Genomic DNA, 21,106 nt, shown 5'->3' with positions numbered 1-21,106 from the left:
GCTGGGCTGTTTTTGAGCATTCAAAAGCATCTTGAAAACCATTGTATGTTTTAGCTTAGTGGGAAAATCACTGATCAGTTGGAACCCTCAACTAAACCAACTGAGATTTGTTAGTCATTACAAACATGAAGGAAACAGAGCAATAGCCTCACAATAAAAAGCATTGTGCATTATTTATAACAAAGTATTTAGAGGGAGTGCCTTAAAAAGACCATTCAAAATGATGCTTGTAACAGCCAGAACAATTTTTTTTAAATCTGCAGACTCTGCTCATGCTAAATTTGGGCAGTACATCAAAAACTGAACATGGAATCCAAATGAATTCTGCGTCATATAGCTGGAGCTGCGGGAAATAGTTTGCCAGAGATTCAAAGTCTGGTAAATAAGCCCCTAAAGGCTGACTTGGAAAAGCTTGAAAACTAGCTTTTTCCCATCAAGCATGGGATGAAAAGCAAACCTGAGAGCTGCCAATATTTTTCTCCTTACATTTGGAGACTGTGGTTTTTACCTTTGGTGGCGACTAGCTGGGGAAGAGAGGCAGAACGCTTTGTGAGAGCAGACCAGACATTTAACAGCTCAGGATTTCTTTGCTGACATTCATTAAAGATTTCCTCTAAGGTTGAACAGGTTTGTTTTCTTAAAGTTCTTGAACAGCTTACTCACTAGCTAGGCTACTTCTACATTGCAGGCTTCTTGGGCTGTTTTGGCGCAAAAACTCTACAGTGTAGATGTAGCCTAGGAGACAGATTCTGCTCTGTGCAGCATGATGCACTGGAGAATGTGGGATGGTTTCAAAACACTGTAAAAAGCCTCTTACCCCAAAGAGCTCAGAATAGCCCTAGGAGAGGGGCCTGGCGCTTTTGTCCTTGCTTTTAGGCTCCATGGCCCAAAAGCAACACTGTCAATGGGGCTTTTGTCCAGCTTAGAATTTATGCAGCACATCAAAATAAGATGTACCCTCCGCAAAGCCCATCTTACCTGCCATGAGCCATCATTCCCAGGGTATACACAGTGGCTCCTAGACAAAACATGCAGTCAGCACTGAATCATCCTCCTTCAAACATAATCCCAGGAAGTACGGGTAGGGTTTTAGCACTCCAGTACAACCGTGGTGAAAGCCATATCAATACCTAGACCAGTGGTGGGCAACCTACAGCCCAAGGGAGATACTTAGTTTATCGTTCCCCATGCTCAAAGTTGCCGGATTCTGCTCATTTCTGTCCACATAGGTTTTTTTCCTACTGGTGTTATTAAAGTGACATGCACGTAAAGCCAGGGCACATAAGGTGAGGTGCATGCTGACTGGCTGAGAGCCATATGCTCTCTCTGCATCCAATCAAAGCACTACTATGGTTCAATCATCACCCTGCAAATTCTAGGTACACCAGTGCTGTTAGCAAAACTACTCTATCCCAGGAGATCGTTATGGTTACAACAATCTTATGGCCCACTGAGATGAAGAAGGGCCTCTCATGCAGCCCCACACACTAGCCTCGGTTGCTCATCACTGATCTAGACCAATGTGATAAACAAGCCCTATGTTAGTTTCCTACCCTCTGTCCAGGAGAGGAACTTAAGAGTCCGTAACAAGATAAAATCACAGTTACACCACCACAGGTGTCTGAATGGCTCTGAACTGAATTTCATTTACTTCAGATTGCTTCAGCTAGAAATGAAGGAAAGGAATCCATTTCAAACAAATTAATAACTGATGATTCACTTCCTGCTCTGATTTTCAGAGGGGCTGAGCAGCCGTAATGCCCACCTGGATCCACGGGAGCTGCATCTCTGAAGATCAGGTCACGTGGTTATTACCCATGAGAGGGCAACACGTAATAGGAGATAGTGGCTCAGCCATCCCTCCTCTCCCAAGTCGAAACGTGACTTGGATTGGCCTCACATTCCAATCCAGGATAGGCGCACTGCTTGGTAGAACAGTGGAAAACTCTGTTTCAGGTTGCAGGAGCATGGAAAAATGTTGGGGTTTTGGACTCCCACAGTTCTAACTCCCAGAAACAAATCAGAAAAGGAAGTACCATTCTCTGTCAGAAGTTCACCCTTCACATGCTTGTTCAAAACCAACTGTGTCCAATTCACCCTCCTTTCCCACCTCCAACGCATGTGCTCTGTCAACAATATTCCGCACTGTCTATTTCCAGCATCAATGCAGAAGTAAAAGACCCCCAATTCATAGATTTAGAAAGGAGTTTGGACAAGATAGCTAGGCAAACCCTGGCTACTGGCTGCCAAGGTTAGCAATACAATTATAAAAACAGGCTGAAAAGTTTAATCCCAAACTCAGATGCGGATGTTCATCAACACCCACAGTGCTGCTTTTAGAAGGACAGATTTAAAACAAGTCACTAACAACTTTCAGAATACACACGCACTGTAGCCCATAATTTATTTGGCTGTGTCCCTCATAGCCCTTGAATCAGTAGGTTGTTCTGTACCCACACAGAGCAAAAAGGAGGAAGATTGGGGCCCTAGACTGCCTACTTTGTGCACTTACAAATCCTGCGCATGTAGGACAATGAATTCAACTGTCATCCATTCCATTTATCACTACTAAAATTAAGTAACTCAAAATCTCACATTTCTACTGTCCCACTATAGACTTTCTGAAGAGGAAAACACAGCAGAATTGTCATAGGAAACCATTTTTACAGCTCATCTTTAACTCTCTGGGGCACAGTAGCGAACAGATAATTGCACTGGAATTTCTTGCTAAGTGGAGAAAATTTGATTGTAAACTGTGCCTCATTCACTCTGAAACTCAAAATGTCTCTTTATTTTAAATAGATGCTCCCTTTCCCCCACTGTGTGCACACCCCTTGCTGATGACATTTTCTGTGTTCGGCTGCATCATGGTGCTCTAGAGCGACAAGCCATTTATAGGTGCCTCGGGCAGATAGCCAAAATTGTGTGATCAGTAAAAATGAGGAGTCTTGCAGCACCTTAAAAACCAGCAGATTTATCTGGGCATAAGCTTTTGTGGGTAAAACCCACTTCCTCAGATGCATTGGAGTGGATCTCTGTTATTTTTTGAGGATGCATTAGATCTTTAGGGAGCTTTTATTAGCATTCTTGTATTCGATGTTACATACAAACTGACTTTTGCTAGAAGAGCCAAAAATTCGTCCCTTCCCCAGGCCCCCAATCTATTTATCCAATGGCACAACTAGCTAAAAAAGGAAGAAGATTGTGTGTGTGTATAAAAGCACAAACTGCCAGAAAGCCAGACAAATGAAGGGAGAACCTTAAAAGAGTCAGAAGCTTTGGTTTGGATGGAATAAGTATTAAAAAAATGCAGATGTTTCTCTGAGCCTCCCAAGCCTCCAAAATTTGGCAGAAAATCTCATGAGAACAGAATCTCTCTAATGTTGCCAGTACTTTCTGTTTCCCATTAGGGTGAGCCAATAGCTCCACATAGTATTACAGCATGTCCTGTCCCATTGGGAACCTGGAATTACACAGACCGTGTGAAAGTTCATGGAATATCACAAAGGTTCAGAAGGAAGGGTCATTTTTTTCACAACTGGGTTGCCTAGTCTGTTGTAGATTCTGAAGATGGGCTAACAAATGCCAGGAGTGCAGAATGTGGTGTCCAGAGCATGGGAATTGGATCATCAGAGGGAGACAGATACACAGAGGCAGATTCTCCATTACTCCTAAACTGTACTCAGGGCGGAAATACAGCCGCCGGGGGGGGGGGGGGGGGGGAAGCCACCTTTGTGTTCCCCATGTTCTTGACACATCTCAGTGCAAAAGAGAGAGCAGTGAAAAATTAGTGGAGCCTTTCCATGCTGCGCAAACCACCTCTTGTCCCCTTAGAGAGCAGAAGTACTCCCCACGCGTTGGTTCTATCATCTATACAATGACAGATCTGGAGCAGAGCATAGAAACTGGACTAGTGTGTTGACTTGGGAAAGGCTTGACTTTTGAGGGATTCATGCTTATCATTCAAGCTTTTTCTTCTTCTGAAGTTTATAGAAGATGATTTAGGACAGTTTTTCAGATTGCCTTTATCAGCTCTCCCTTTTGGGAATAGTTAGGGGAGTATAATTAAAATGAATTGGCTGAAAATTTAGCTGAAATAGAAAATTTACGTTATTCAGAGAAATTCTCCAAGTCTTGTGGAATCTGGTCCTTGTTATTTCAGTTTTATGTGACTAGGGAATATTTCCCAATATCCACTCTATATTTGTACCAATCGTTTGAGGGCCTGAACAACCTTAACTCCCATTAGATTGGGCCCATAATAAGTAAACAAAAATGATGTAGAGAACAATGCAGTACTGGCAAGAGGATGAACCCAATGTTTCTTATAAATTTTGTCTATACACATTCTCATTTTCTCTCTCTCTCTCTGAATATAAAAAATCCTTGATCACTTAATGAAGCTGTGTAGCACCATCTGTCTATACAGTACTCTTGTTCACTCAGAAATAATCCCTATTTTGCAACAACAGACCAAGTTGTCAATTATTATCATGACAGCCTCTTTTTCCTGAATAGAATAATCTGTAAGGGCTAAACTGATTTGAGTAGCCTCAGTAGATGAGAACAGATCACAGAAGAGCCAGCCAAGGAAGTTAAACTTATAACTTAGATCCTCCTCATTCTTCTGCTTGTTTCTTGTCACTTCACATCCGTCTCTGGCTACGTCTAGACTGCAGGCTTCTTGAGCAAAAAGCTTTTATCGGAACAGATCTTCCACACAAACTTCTTGCGCAAGATCACGTCCACACTGCAAAAGCGCATCGAAAAAGCGATGCGATTTTGCAAAAGGGAGTATCCAGACTGCATGGACACTCTCTCAAAAATAAGCTCTGATTGCCATGCACAGAATGGCCACCAGGGCACCTGTTCTTTTTGCTCTTTCCTCTTTTTGCACAAAAAAACCCTCTTCCCTATCCACACACACCTTTTTGTGAAAGAGCTCTTTCGCAAAAAGACGTTCTTCCTCATAGAACGAGGAATATGTACGCCAGAAAAAACCCTCTGTTCTTTCCATTTTTTTGCACAAAAATGTGCTTGAGGTGTGGACACGCTGCGAGTTTTTTCAGAAAAACAGCCATGTTTCCAAAAAAAAAAAATTCTCTAGTGTAGACATAGCTTGAGTCAGGATTATCATTGTTTCCTGGCATGTTTCTGCCATGTCCACCTTCGTGCTTTCTTCTACACCGCTCCAATAGGTATAACGGAGCCATCCTAATGCCAGGCCGCCAAGTCCTTAGCTCTTCAAATGATTTCTCAAGCCTCATTTCTATTGACATATATGCACTAAACCAGGGGTTCTCAGGGAAAAAAAATTGGTGGCCTCAGAGAGCAGCCACCAACTATCGCACTATTCCCTAAAGTAGTTGATTAGCTTTAGAAAAAACAAATAAATAACAGTATGCCCATATACAGGTCCCAATTGTTGTAATGTGTTTATTTCCACCTAGTAAGTGATATTCCCAAAACTACAAGTATCACTTTTCACAGCAGATTTACTCAGCTCTTCCAAGCTGGGGGATGAATTAAGCCCTGGAAGGCAGAGGAGATCGGGGCGCTGGGGGTTGGTAAGTGGGAGGCCGGTTTAAGCAGTGGATCCCAAAGTCCCTCAGGCAACCTGCCACTCTGTCACCCCACGGCTGATGCCCAAAGCCTGAACCTCACTGCCCAAGGAAGCTGGAGAATTCACTGCCTGTTCCTCCAGCATTGTTCCCCAGGTGTCTCCAGATAGGGAAGAGCCTAGCAGCCCCAGCAATCAACGTGAAGATGGTGCATGGAGGAGCAATAGAGATTGGGGAAGGGTTGCTATTTTCTCTCTCTCTCTCTCTCTCTCTCATAGCCCAGGAGGCTGTGGCTGCATCAGAAAAACTTTGCATTAAGCTACCTAATGAGATTGGGTCAGCAGCAATGTTCACTCCCATTTTTTCCCTCCATTTGCGGAATAAATTTCGTCATGTGCACTGAGGCATGTGCGGATGTGCACCACCAGTATAAACACATGCTACCAGCTGTGGACACTGCTTAATCAGCTGGGCAGCACATGAAAAACTCTCCTGGGTGGCTATCCAAGCACTCGGTTAGCAGGTTCATAAACTTTTAATTTTCATTTATAAAAAAACCCCTGTAAATCACCTGTTCTTAAAGCTGTGAACCTAGCTTCCCACCTCCCCCACCTTCCATATTATATATATTACATCCTCCAGTTACATGTTTTTAATGTATGTATTTTATAAACTTACTTGGGATAGAGGCCACGTTTTACTCTAAGTTTATGGAGCATCTAGAAAAATGGGGCCCGATCCTGTTTGGGAACTTATTTTATTATGTTGTTTTAAAGAACAGCAACAATCAAAATACTTACTTAGCAGGGCACACTGTTAAAGATTTATTATCTCTGTCAGTCTGATGTAATCTTCATTAATTCAGAATCTTCCCACACACCCACTTTCTCCAAAAATAGTATTAAGCACAATTCAGTTAATATGTCATTATACACCATATCAGCTATGATTATCAGAAGTGATTACAGAAGCTTTTTCTGCTTTCTAAAATTTACTTTTGACAATCACATACAGGTGAATGGGGACTACTGCTTAACCCTAGGTTACAACACAGCTAACAAAAAAACAAGGTGCCTGTGACAATAAAACTCATCTAAATAAAACCCTTTAGAACTTGCTTTCAGGAAAAATCTCGTTCGGAAGAGATGTTTCTGATTATGTCGTCCTGTTCCTCAGACCCATGCTTACTAACAGTAAACAGGATTTATATTGAAAGTTTATTCAAAGAGACTTTTATTTCAAACCATTGGCCAATATAATGATTAAATATGCCTATATGATCATGAGTAGATAGCAATATAATCACGGCATTTAGTAGCAAATGCTTTCCTAAATGGTACTGGCTCTTCAATTTTGTATAATAGTATTTTTATAAATGGTCCTTAAATTCTCATGTACAATTATGATGGCTGTCACATCCATACCCAGAGATGGCTGTGTGAGTAGCAGGTGGAGAAAGCATTTTATATTTTCAATAAAAAGGCAGCTAATCAGCAATTAAAGTAGAGTGCTGTGAATCAGAATACTCAGCAAATCTACTGGGTTCTGTTCTAGGATCTACCACTGGTCTCTTTGAAATGGAAAGTCAAAGCAGTGCTTTAAATGTTATCCAGAGCATCACATATCAGCTAACTTCATCATGACATTATGCCATCACTCAGTAACGTCCAGAAACTGTTAAGCCTCTGAAGGCACTTATCAAATTCAAGTTCTTCAGCTAAGCTATGAAATGGTCATCTCCCCAGCAAAACACCACTCTTATCTGTTTATAATTCATTTTCTTTCTACAAATACCACTAAGGCTAAAGGACACATGCATATCATTCACTCAAAGGCTATTCAACTGTTATTAGTTGCCATAGAAGAGGAGCAAAAAATATGTGTGGCAGGCTACAAGAATGAGTTTAATATAGACTTCTCTTCAGGAAAAGGAGATGAATATCAAGTATTTTACTCTATTATATTTTGCCATTCATTATGCAAATGCTGACTTATCTGGCTACCCAAGAAGAAATCCTATTTTTCTAGCTGCTGGATGTCTACTGACTTTCATTAAAACTTCTTGAAACACTTCATAAACTCTTACTTTATCTACTCTCTCTATTGAACTCTAATGTTGCTTTTAGAGATGTCATTCCACATGGCTTTCCTCCAGTAGCCAGGGGATAACTGGCCATTAGCTATCAAACTGGAAGCAGCTTTGCTTTCCCATCCCCATTTCTATCAATGTGAGAGGTGTCAAATATGGCAGGCTGATATCAATGTTAAGTACGGCTACATAGTGTGGGCCTTAGGAACAGGGAAATAGTGTCCCAGTGCCCTGATACCTAACACTCCTACTCTTCAATACCAGACCCTCAGCTGTACTCAGCTTATATGGGGCTAGATTCTGCCTTCAGAAACACATATACAGCTCCTGCTGGGTTCATTTCTCCTTAATCCCTTTACTCTCCTTAAACATAGCTCTCTCTCTTGGTCTCAATCTATCCCCTATCTACTCATTAAGACATACACACTAGGGATGTTAAATTTAGTTTAATCAATGAATCAACTAGTCGATGGATTTTCCATCGACTAGTTGATTAGTTGATAAGTGGGGGAGTTGCAGCAGAGCTAGCTCCCAGGCTGGCTCTTAATACATTGAAAAATCAGAAGCACAGCGGAGGGGACCCAGCATGAGTTAATACAGCTGGTTCCCAGCTTGTGCAGGGTATCACCTGCTGTGCATTGGCCTTTTAAATGTGTTTAAAAGATTGGTGCGCTGCTGGGGGAAGGGGGAGGGACCCTGCACGAGCCAGAAATCAGCTGTCATGTCTCATGCTGGGTCCCCTCCTCTGTCCTTCTGATTTTTTAAATGTATTAAGAGACACAGCATCTGGGACTGGGTGTGAGCCAGGAATTGGCTGATGCCCAGCTCACGCCCGGTCCCCATTACCTCCTTGCCTCCCCTGACTCCTGCGGAGATGGTGCTGGTGGGAATTGGCTTTTAAGCCAGCTCTCCCTCCCCCCCACCAGCACCAGTCCCTGCTCCCTCCCCGCCTGCTGCCGGCTGATAGAGGCAGCAAGGGAGGGGGAAGAGACTAGTGGAGGGTCTAGTCCACTAGTCACTTACATCTCTAATACTGACCATTCAATGAGTGTAACAAGCATAGGAATTTTTGTGCAATTGTCAATGAAGAGATTTCACCTGGCTGGAGATTGGTGTACGGCTGAGACATTAAAAAACCCCACTTGCCCAATGAGAATGAGGTTCCCATTCACACTAACATACCCTATTTTTTCTGAGTTACCGTATTCTTCACTGTACCATCAACTAGCTGTCCATTCACAAAGCTAAGGCAAAGGCAGGCTATGCTAACAATTGTTCCCTCAGGAATAGACCCCTAATATTTCACAAATTCTTGCTGGCCTCTGATACTTTTATACCCAGGAGTCACATGCCAAAAATGAAATGCTGCTACAAAATGTTCAAAATCATTCCTAAACTGAATCAAGTGGCTCTCTCTCCAAGTTACAATACCTTGTATCCAGTAGTTTCCAACCCAAATCACAAAAGTGGCTGGTAGCCATGCAACTACTTCCAGTTTTAATCCACTTGTTTACTGCAAATTGCTTGTTAATAATTGGCCTCCATTCCATGGCTACAATGTGCAGCACTTAAAAACAAGTTCTTTATGTAAATGGGTTTGTTAACTGTCACAAGTGAGAGCAGAGCTGGAGACTGCATGAGGAAAACCTGTATTCTGAGAAATGATGCTGCTAACTTGCATGTGTGTAATGGAGACGTATGGTCCACTAGCCTGAAGAACCCAGGGAAAGCAAGGAATTGGGGACATTAACCTACAATGATAGAATAAAGAAATTAAAAGTACCATTACAAAAAACCAGACAAGCAAAAACAGCAGGGAGATTTAGGTTGGACAATAGGAAAAACTTCCCAACTGTTAGGGTAATTAAACAATGGAATAAATTGCCAAAGGAGGTTGCGGAATCTCCATTAATTGGAGATATTTAAGAGCAGGTTAGATAGACATCTATCAGCGATGATCTAGATCAGTGTTTCTCTGCCTCTTTTTATAAAGTATCTCTTTTTCAAAAAACCAAAAATTATACGTATGCCCAGTACCTACAATTTTCAGACACGCAATTTTTTTTCTAGCATTAAAACATATTTTTTAAACAACTTAATCATAGCCAAGCGGGCGATGACATTTTTGGGTGTAAAAAGTAAAAAAAAAAAAAAAAAAAGTAAAATGCTGTAAAACTTAAAACAAAAATTTAGTTTTCTCCAAATTTCAGTTGTGTTGATGTGCCCCCCAGAGTTCTCTCAAATACACCTAAGGGTCCTCATACCACCGGTTGAGAAACACTGATCTAGATGGTGCTTCTCCTTCCGTAAGGACAGAAGACTGGACTTGATGACCTGTTGAGGTCCCTTTCAGTTCTAGTATTCTGTGATTCTATGCTAAAATATTTATAGAGGAAGAGTGAGAAAAAAAATCAAATATTTCAGTGAATCTGAATAGAGTTCTGCACTGAATGATTGCTTTTATTTTCATTTGGTGATTCAAAATATGTTTGGACAGATGTTTATGAAAAATGATGTTTGGGGCTGCTGTCAAGGTTCACATAATAGAACAAAATTCAAGTTGGGTGCAAGCAATACATACAAGTTATATAATCCAGCAAGGAAACAGAAAATATACCATGTAATGTAGATAGTACATCCCATAGTTTGAATACTGCACCATGAGTATAGAATACGCAAAGGAATGCTCACCATGAACAGATCAGTGAGAGATCCATCAGCTGAAATGGGTTTGCAGAAAACATTCCCAATGATGTAAACTCGAGTTTTTGTACATTGAGTAGCTTAAAGGGTTGGGCCCAGAGTGAAGTGCAGGAAGACTAGTGTCTCCAACATACATTTGCTGAACTGCAGTCAATAGTGTTTCCATCAAGAGGACAAGAGAGGGACTTAAGAGTGAGAAAAATATCAACAAATTATATTTACGTGTCATTTTCATCCGACAATCAGAGGCCATTTGCTTAGTACAAGTCACAGACAAATCCATTTCTGAACATCAGACACTTATACCCAGGACAGAGCTCTGCAACAGGCTAAATTTAGCACCTCTGTCCCTGAGTTTAATATGTCCCTTCATATTATGAAACCAGGTTTTTGGTTGTTTTGTTTGTTGTGGTGGTGGTGGAACACGGCACACCTTTCTGAATTTGTAGCAGTAAACAATTATCTGGTAACACGAGTGGTTGGTAATGTAGGCAAAGGAAGGCACAGCCTTCTCAAAACTGCCTACATGACCATCTGCCTAAGGCTGGAACTGCAGCACGGCAACCCAGCTTTCCCCAGTCCCCGGGGAAGGCAGCCCTGCTCAGCAGCCTGGCCATCAGGGGTGGGGGAATGGGGCCATGGTGGGGCAGCACAGCTTTCCCCAGCTGCTAAAGAGGGCCAGGCCAGGAGCATCACAATAGCCCCAGCTTTCTATGTGGCCAGGCAGGATCAGGCTGGGGTGGGTGGGCAGAAGGGGTGGGGCTGGGTCTTGCCTTCCACAGCTGCGCTTTCACCCGATGCCCATGTCTAGTAATACGAGCACATTAGTTGTTACATGAGGTTTTGTGCTTTCCTTAGCCATATATTCTATATTCTCTAGACCACTGTAAGTGAAAAATCTATAAAATGATAGCCTAACAAAATTGCAGCCAACCTCTTAAGCCTCAGTCAAAATCTCTGATCCACTCAAGCCGTTATCCCAGATGCAGCAGCTAATTAACTCCCCATATCTCCAAATACTAAATTCTTGTAAGAAATTGTCACTCCTTCCACCTCTCTGGATTAAGTGTCAAGTACAGATTGCAGCAGTATCTCTTGATTATCATCCTGCATTGGGGTCCTCCAGGAAAATCAGATTTCACAAACCTACAGTTTTAAGCACTGCCATATTTTCACTCGTAGGTCTGGTTTGTAATAAGCACAGATCTTTTTTCAGTGAACAAGGCTGATATAGGAGATTAAGCCCCAGACCAGGCAATGACTTCACAGGGGCAGAATGCAGGTGAGCACTTCATTCTATAGTGCTCATTCCACAATTGGAGTTTGCCTGGAGAGAATCCAGGCAGGTATGAGCAAATGGAATTATATTTGCTTGCCCTCCCCCCAAAAACCTTAAACAACAATGAATAGTCTTGCAGCACCTTAGGGTATGTCTACACTAGCTCGTTAGTTCAAGCTAGGTAGGCAAATAAGGGCAACCGGGGTTGCAAATGAAGCCCGGGATTTAAATATCCCGGGCTTCATTTGCATGTTCCCGGGCACCGCCATTTTTAAATCCCCCTTAGTCTGAATTCCATGCCCGCGGCTATATGCGGCACGGAGTAGGTAGTTTGAATTAGGGTCTCTAATTCGAACTACAGGTACACCTTGTTCCATGGGATAATTAAATCCCGGGCTTCATTCGCAACCCCGGTTGCCCTCATTTGCCTACCTAGCTCAAGCTAACGAGCTAGTGTAGACATACCCTTAGAGACTAACAAAACATGTAGGTGGTATCATGAGCTTTCATAGGCACAACCCACTTCTTCAGAGGAAACATTTGCTTCCCCAGTGTGAGCTTGGCGCAAGGTAGTCAAAATAAAAGAATTAGTGTCAGGGTGGGAAAAGGAGGAGGAGGAAGAAAAACTCAGCCCAGCTTATGCATCTAGCAGAAATATCTACTGAGCTGATTTTTTAAAAAACCTTATTGGAAACTGAAAGACCAAACTGTCATTAGTAAGATAAAGAGTAACTGCTTGGAACACTAACCTCTCCCACTCTAGCCTGCCTCCCTCCCGCTCCAAAATCCTGCAGCAAGCACCACAATCCACCTGTACACCTCTTACAACTAGCTCTTACTACCAATCTTCTTCCAAGTTCTCCAGATGAAAACTACTCAGTAAAATGAAGCTGCTTACTAATACCAGGAGATTGCCTCTAGACCTTACCCAGCAGGATCTGCTCTATAGCGATTTAGGAGATACCACTGCATTTTACCAGCTTTACTGATGAAGTCCTGAGCTACCTGCCCCCTCCACTGCCTAGAGCCTAACAAAATCACTACTAGCTCATGTGCAGTGTGATGTCTAGGAAAAGAGACAAAATTTGCACTTGTACATAGTGAAAAGGGCTATGTAATAGGGTCTCACCTAACCCACTGCTGCCTCAGTTGTCTCTTCTTGGGCTTGCCAGTAACTGTACACAAGTTCTTATCTGGCTCAAAGATGATCCCTTTAGGGGGGTTCTGGTTTATTAAAACAGTGTCAAAGTTCAAATGTTGACTGACTTAAGTACAAGTTTTTCCCCAGCTACATGGTATCGTTCGCACTTTAATGGCTCAATTGAGTTTTAGTGCCCAGTGTTTTCTCAAGCCTCTCAAAGTTTCTTCTCCTTCCCCACACTCTGGGTAGCTCCAGCCAGCTGCTGAGCAGAACACTTACCCCAGTCCTCGCTCTGACCATGAGGCTCCCTCACTTCACTCCAACACACTGTTCTTCACAGAAGCATGAAACCCATGATTCTAGCCAACAGCAGAGGCAGAAATTGCACAAGACAATACATACATGAGATTTCATCTTCCTGTCCTCACCAGCACTAGGCACTCTAGATCGGTGTTTCTCAACCTTTTTTTATAAAGTACCCCTTTTTTTAAAAAAAAGTTATAAGCACCCACAGTACCTATAGTTTTCAGACACATAAACTTTGTTTTTCTACCATTGCAACACATTTGTTTAAAGAACTTAATCGTAGCCAGGCGGGCAATGACATTTTTGGGTGTAAAAAGTACAAAAATAATACAACACTGTAAAACTTATAACAAAAATTCAGTTTTCTCCAAGTTTCAGTTGTGTTGATGTACCTTCACCCCCCAGACTTCTCTTAAGTACCCCCAAGGATACTCATACCCCTGGTTAATAAACATTGCTCTAGAGTGCAACTCAAAAGTCTAATACACTTTTAAAGCATTATAACCTTTGGATGGAATGCTCCAGAGATTCCAAAAGCAATACAGAATGTGTATGAAGTTAGTTCAGATTGCTCTGTGCAGTGTACGGCAAGATGTACAAATGAACCACACTTAAAAAAAAAGAAGAACATTAATGGTGCATTACAATATTTATATTTTCTCTTTTACTGCAGGGGGCATATTTTTAAAATCTGACCAAGCAGTTATGTTAGTCTATATTCATTTAGTAGCTTTCCAGCTGAAGATTTTTTTCTCCTAGCAGTTAACGTAATTATTTTGCTCAGTAGGAAACTACAGGCAGTCCCCGGGTTACGTACAAGATAGGGACTGTAGGTTTGTTCTTAAGTTGAATTTGTATGTAAGTCGGAACTGGTACATATTGTAGGGGAAACTCTAGCCAAACATTTCTCCAGAGCTCAGTTTTATTCTCCCACACCTCACTTCCCTCAGTCCTTTATTCTCAAGCTGAAGTGTCTGCTGAGAAAAGCCGCTCCGCGTCTCCCTGGTCTGCTGGGGGGAAGCAGCTAGTGCAGGGTTGCCTCACCCCGTTTGTAAGTAGGGATCTGATGTGAGTCGGATCCATGTAACCCGGGGACTGCCTGTATTGTTTTCTAGATGTGCTCTGAAACTGTAGGGAGGAGTGCTGCAAAGAACTGAAGAGAGAGTGTGCCTGTGTGTAATTCAGATAGCCTTGAATTAACGACATAGTTTTGATTTTAGGTATGAAAGGCAAAGCATGTTTGCAATCCTGCAAGTAGGAATAAGAGATCCTCTGGAAGAGGGCTTTATTCCAGAGGATCGCGCCAGTCTGGACTCTCTTTTCCGGCTTTTCCCCAAGCCGGGAAAAAAGCGGCGGCCATGTTTATTTAAATCCTGCGGGGGATATTTAAATCCCCCACGGATTTCCCTATTCCAAAGTTAGAAATTAGCATGCCTCTTCTGAAGAAGGGGCCAGTCTAGACGTAGCCTATGTGTATATAAGAGTAAAATATCAAACTCCCTGGTCCTGGAAATGTCATATGCGATGAACAAATAAATCCCATTTTATTGGTTCCCTGAGCTGGCTTCCTAGCCATTCAGGCAGTCTCCAGCCTTCACCATGTAGCCTTACTGTCTATTTCCAGCTCTCAGAGTAGTACTCATCCCATGGTAAGAGTCTCACTCCTAGGGCACAGTCTCTAGCCAGTTTCTATCCAGGCATCAACCTACCCCTGGTTCCAGCTTCCAAACAGCCCTTCTCAGCTTCTTCTTTGCCCTGTCTCCAGTGACTCAGCTTAGGTCTCTGAAAGATATTACTGATGTCACTAAGGTCTGTGAAAGATGTAACATCCACTGGATGTTAGCCCATCTGTCAGCAGCAAGAGGTGTCTATTAGAGCTGGACAAGAACCAGATTCTCTATTTTGTGAGAAATGCGGGGGCTTCAATTTTTTCCCCCATTCCATAATCGAATAAAAAGATTAAATTTCCCATGGATTAAATTCTGAGAAGTGTGTGTCAAACCATTCAGACTTGTATTTTATATAGTGTAGCCACAAACAAATTGAATGGAAAGTCTATTCCAAAAAGGCAAAAATGGTATCAAAATGTGCGAACATTCATTTTTACTTAAAAAAAAAAAGAAGAAAACATGGACATTGACACATTCTTGCAAAACACTTCTCTTTAGAAGAATCAGAAAAAAAAAATCCATCAGAAAATTTCCAGCCAGGTCAGGGACCCATGCCTCAAAGCTTGGAGCCGCTCCTTCAATCCTCACACACAAGTCAGTGCTCCTCCATTTTCTACTCAGCTTTGCTGCCCCTAACTCCTGGCACAGCACATAAAACCTTAAATGCTATTTTTGGACTAAACACTGTAAGTTATCTACTAGCTTCCAGATTTGCAGGGAAAATGTTCTTCTAAATTATCATAACCACATACATTTTCAGAACTATTTTCTCCATTCAGAAATTACTGGGGGAAAGACTGGGCTAAGCTTTCAACATGAAAGAGCAACTCTTTCTCCATAACATGAACTATTTGCAGAATATATCATACAACTTTTTATCAACCTTATGTTTAAGCAACATATTGTTTAGATATTCATTATTTCTTTTGTAAACAGATTGGAGGGTTGTATGTCACACCAGGCCTTGTGTCTGAAAGATCTAATCATAGGGAAGGATTTGACACATTATATAAAAACTAGCCAATTAGCCCGTCATAAGACGGGCTTTTCAGGTCTCTCCTCCATGTCAGTCTTCTCTCCTGAGCCTCCAGTCTCTCTCTCTCTCTCTCTCTTTTCTCCTCCTACTGCCTCCCCCCCCCCCTCTCTCCGTTCTCCTACACCTCCCACCTCTCTCTCTTTCTCTCTCTTTCCTCTTCTCCTCCCCCTCCTGCCTCTCACTCGGGGGACTGCGGAGCCCAAATGGCTTTTTGGGCTCAGCACTCCTCGTGCTGCATGAGGAGTGTGGAGCCCAAACAGTCACTTGCACCACTTGCTCCCACGCAGCGGCCTGGCTGAGTGGCGCAGAAGTCAGCCAAGCACCATGGTGGGAGGCGAAGGAGGGCGGGGTGGTGATGTTCATGGCCCGAGGGTGGGGCCTGGAGCCGCTGTCACGCCGCACATCACCGCCCCGGCCCCCTTTTCCTCGCACCATGGCACTCGGCTGACTTCTGCGCTGCTCAGCTGGGCCGCCACAGGGGAGCAAGCGGCCGTTTGGGCCCTACACTCCCCATGCAACACTGGCCACCCAGAGGGAACAGCCAGCATTTCAGCATTACAGACTCTCAGACATTGGGGTACTATATATATGATGGGACGCAAGCAATAGTAAGAGAACTTACATTTGTAGATTATTTCCTACGAGTTCCAATTCTGTCTGGCGAGAACTTAGAAGTTCATTTATATATTAAAGACATTTCAAAATTTAGATGCCTGTTTTACTTAAAAGTTTTACTGCTTCATTATATGTGCTCACTTTCATGACCAATATGAAAAAGCAGATGACATAAAATCAGTTAATAGAGATCAAAATTACAATCAGTTATGAGCCATTCCTAATTTTTTTCTCTACATTTTTCTAGAAATGTGTGTATACACTATGTGTTAAAAGAATAAATTCAGGTAATGCGAGATATTCATCGATATTTCACGCCTATGGTAATCATTTCACAAGCCTCCTCTGGTGGGAGCAAGCTGCATTGCTGCCGGTATTAACTGTCAGTTTTGCTTTGGAAATGCTTTTATTTACAGGTTATTGTGAAATGAATTTGTTTGTTCTTTACATTCCCCAGGCACATTTGAAAGCTAATTATAAGAAAAAGAAACTAAAGCCAGTGAAACAATAATTCACTGTTGTTGAACAAGGGCAGATCATTTGAGAAATGCCAGTTTTTCTGCAACCTATGATCCATTAACATAACAAGCACTGCAAAGCCAAGGCAGCATCTGCCATTGCTGATAAATCATGTTTATATTGGGTGATAATGCAGAAGTGATGAGGAGAAACTGCCTTAAGTTCTTCAGCTAAATTTAGAAAAGTTATGAGAGGCACACAGTAGTGTTTAACCTCGTATTTAAGACCTTAACGTAAATCACACTCATTCTAGACTTTTTCCCTCCACTACTCCATCCACATAACAAGCCCTTCTTTGTCCCCAAATTACAGGTGCTTTTTCAGGTTTATTTAATAAATGAAAAGGACTTAAAAATACAGCTCTGGAAGGAAGGATGGTTCTTAGTACAAATTTGGGTTTTCATGCGAGCTGGGTTCAATTCCAGGCTGCATAGTCTTCCTGCATAGTCTAGGATTAACCACTAACTCTGGTCTACACTACCAGTTTATACTGGGATAAGAATGTTACACAAGATTTGGAAAATCCACAGCCCTGATCTTATACTGACCTAATCCTGGGCGTAGACCGTGCAATGTCAGTGGGAAGGCTTCTCCTTTCAACAGAGTGCCTGCCTCTCTGGAAGGTAGAGTACCTCTGCCAGCAGAAGGAGCACTCCTGATACAGCACACCTAGCATTTCCACAGAGTGCCACAGAGGCACCAGTACAGCACTGCAAATGTAGACAAACCCTTCATTTCCCGCCTTTTAGAGAGACAAGGTGGGTGAGGTAATATGTTTTATTGGACCAACTTCAGTTGGGGAGAGAGATGCGTCCAAGCCACACAGAGCTCTTTGGAAGTGTGTATGTCTCAGCAATAGAAGTTAGCCCCTTTAAAAATATTACCTCATCCAGTATATTTCTCTAATAACCTAGGACCAAAACAGCTACAACCAGCAGCCTTTGTCTATCCCATCTACTTAAATTGTAAGCTTTTCATTGCAGGCCCGTCTCTTCCAAATATATGATGCCCAACTGATTTTGGTTGGAGCCTCTATGTGCTACCAGAATAATAAATCTGCTAAGTACAGAAGATAGATATGGTCAGCAAGACAGAACAGGTTGTGTGATGTGAGGGTATCAGTTGCTCAGCATGAACAGACTATGAATATTCAAAAATCAACAGCAAAGATTCAACAGCAAATTAGCTCAGTCGTGGATAAATTCAGATTGAGCTGGTCCCACTGGTCAAAAGGCCACCTGGGCCCTGGCTCATCACACACTTAGTTTTCACACATCTCTTTCTTGGCTTTTGACGCCCCAAATTCAAACGTTCCTAATGATTTCGTCACTGTATTGTTTCCTGGAAAGGTTTACAGTTAAGGAATTAGTCCCCCAATTTTATCTTTTTCTTTCAACATAGTGCTCATAGAGAATGCCAGCTGACAGCAATGGAGAAGAGTTACTATCCCCATCATGGGAAGCGGTAGCACGTGTTTTCCCTAACTGCATTGCCCATTATGCTCTGGAAAAACAACCTCTCGCACTGCAAGGATAGTTCGAATGTACATGCTTATTTTTGGGGCACCACTTAGAAGTGCTTCCATGAATCCTGCTCTCATTTGTGATGGCTTTTTTTCTCTTTGCTTGTGTTTTGGCATGTTTGGGCACTTGTCCACTCAAAACTGACCAAGACAACCAAACCTCATGTCACAAAGACCACCAGAACATCTCTCACCGGAAGACACTAAGTATCTCTTCTTGGAAGTACTGTGTAGGTTGCCTTTGGAGAACTTTGTACCTGGGATTTGATACTTGAAATATTTAGAAGAATGAAACTCTAGAAAGGCAGAGAGATGGGCCCAACCTGCCTAAAGCTTTTATCTTGGCTCTGGTTTCAAAGCTTGAAGACACTTGGAATCAGGAGTCCAGTTTGGGCTTCTCTCTTCTAAGAATCTGTGACATGTAATGGCCAAAGCCAGTCCCTGGCAGGTGATTTTTGTTGGCTGATTATTCTATTAGGGTATGTCTACACTACAAAGTTAATTCGAACTAACAGCCGTTAGTTCGAATTAACTTTAATAGGCTGGTTTAATAGGCAAACCGCTAGTTTGAACTTAATTCGAACTAGGTAAACCTCATTCTACGAGGACTAACGCCTAGTTCGAATTAAGTAGTTCGGATTAAGGGCTGTGTAGCTACTTAATTCGAACTAGTGGGAGGCTAGCACTTCCAAGCTTGCCCTGGTGGCCACTCTGGGCACAACCAGGGAAATTCTTCCGCCACACTCCCAGCCCTGGAGCCCTTAAAGGGACACGGGCTGGCTACGGTGCCCATGCCAGGTGCAAACCTGCCAGCACCCAGCCAGCAGACCCTGCACCTGGCATGGAACGAGCCAGCCACCCGCTGCCACCCAGACCTCCGCCTCTTCCCGGGACCAGGGAGGTGGCTCCCAGGAGCCTGCCCGGGGCCACAAAAGGCGGGCGCCCGCCTGGTCTAGTGCAGAGATCATGGACCTCATCCACGACCTCCGCACTAGGCACAGGAAAGTGGCCGTCTAGGGCAGGATAGCTGCCAGCCTGGCCATCAAAGGCCACATGCGAACCCAGGAGCAGGTTTGCGTGAAAATCAAGGTGGTCCAGTGAGACCCCCGACCCTGAGCCCTGAGCTTAGAACATAAGAACGGCCGTACTGGGTCAGACCAAAGGTCCATCTAGCCCAGTAGCCTGTCTGCCGACAGAGGCCAACACCAGCTACCTCGGAGGGGATGGACCGAAGACAATGACCAAGCCATTTGTCTCGTGCCATCCAACTCCAGCCTTCCACAAACAGAGGCCAGGGACACCGTTCCTACCCCCTGGAAAATAGCACTCCATGGACCCAACCTCCATGACTTTATCTAACTTCTCTTTAAACTCTGTTATAGTTCTAGCCTTCACAGCCTCCTCTGGCAAGGAGTTCCACAGGTTGACTATTTGCTTTGTGAAGAAGAATTTTTTGTTATTAGTTTGAAGCCTGCTACCCATTCATTTCATTTGGTGTCCTCTAGTCCTTATATTATGGGAACTAATGAAGAACTTTTCTTTATGCACCCTCTCCACACCACTCATGATTTTATAGACCTCTATCATATCCCCCCTCAGTCTCCTCTTTTCTAAGATGAAAAGTCCCAATCGCTTTAACCTCTTCTCATATGGGACCTGTTCCAAACCCTTGATCATTTTAGTTGCCCTTTTTGGAACCCTTTCCGAGGCCAAAATATCTTTTCTGGAGTAAGGAGATCACATCTGTACACAGTACTGAAGATGTGGGCGTACCATAGTTTGATACTTCCCCTCCTCCTTCTTCCCCTGGCTTCCCCCTTCCAGCTCCCTCCTCCCAGGTTTCCCCCTCCCCTCTCCCACCCTCTCTCTTCCCCTCTCCCACCTCCTGTTCCCAGTCTCCCCAGAGGTTAATCTCCCCCCCCCACACACACACCCAGTTTTGTTAAATAAAGAGTTTCTATTTTTGAACACGTGTCCTTTATTTTTTACATCAGGAAGGGGGGTTAGGGAGGGGTAAGTGGAAGGAGGTGAGGGAGGAATGGGGTACGAGCCCCTGATGGAGAGGACTGGGGTGGCTCTGCGGGCTCCTAGGGGTGGAAGCTCTCCTGCAGCCCCCTGATTGACACCGCCCCCCCGGATGGCAGCCTGAGGCAAGTGCAGCCGAGCTGATGGCCGAGTGCTGTGATGTGCCGAGTGTGGGCACTCAGGGCACTCCAAGACAGGACTTCTTTGCTGTCCCTCATCGAGGTAGACAAGCAAGTGGGGAACCCTGAGAACTGTCTGTCCGGGGTGGGGGTCAGGTCCCTTTAAGCACAGCCCTCGGCTAGCCTGAGGCAGCAACTCCATGCTCTAAGTCGTAACCTGATGCCCTGCCGGCACTGCTTCCGGCCAGCCTTAACTTCGGTTCAGGGTCCACTCAATGTGGACATGCTAGTTCGAATTAGCAAAACGCTAATTCAAACTAGTTTTTAAGTCTAGATGTGCTAATTCGAATTAGCTTAGTTCGAATTAATGAATTAGTTAATTAACTAATTAGTTCGAATTAACTAATTAGCTTAGTTTGAATTAGTGCTGAAGTGTAGACATACCCTAAGATATTTGAGGTCTCCCCTCGATGAGAATAAGGGGAAAGTGGCAGAATGAAATAGAGGAGTAATCAGTTTAT

The 21,106-nt window shown here is 43.3% G+C and overlaps 1 protein-coding gene across 1 annotated transcript in view; it reads left to right on the top strand.

The window, feature by feature from the left end:
• The window catches only part of RASGEF1A (RasGEF domain family member 1A), a 283,710-nt gene that overhangs the window by 79,824 nt on the left and 182,780 nt on the right, over positions 1-21,106 (top strand). The gene's annotated exons all lie outside the window — the stretch shown is intronic.

This window comes from Pelodiscus sinensis, chromosome 8 (assembly GCF_052426305.1).
Source record: "Pelodiscus sinensis isolate ZL-2025 chromosome 8, ASM5242630v1, whole genome shotgun sequence".
Lineage (NCBI taxonomy): Eukaryota > Metazoa > Chordata > Testudines > Trionychidae > Pelodiscus > Pelodiscus sinensis.
The sequence above is the reverse complement of the archived record's forward strand: the minus strand, read 5'-3'. Positions and strand labels throughout refer to the sequence as shown.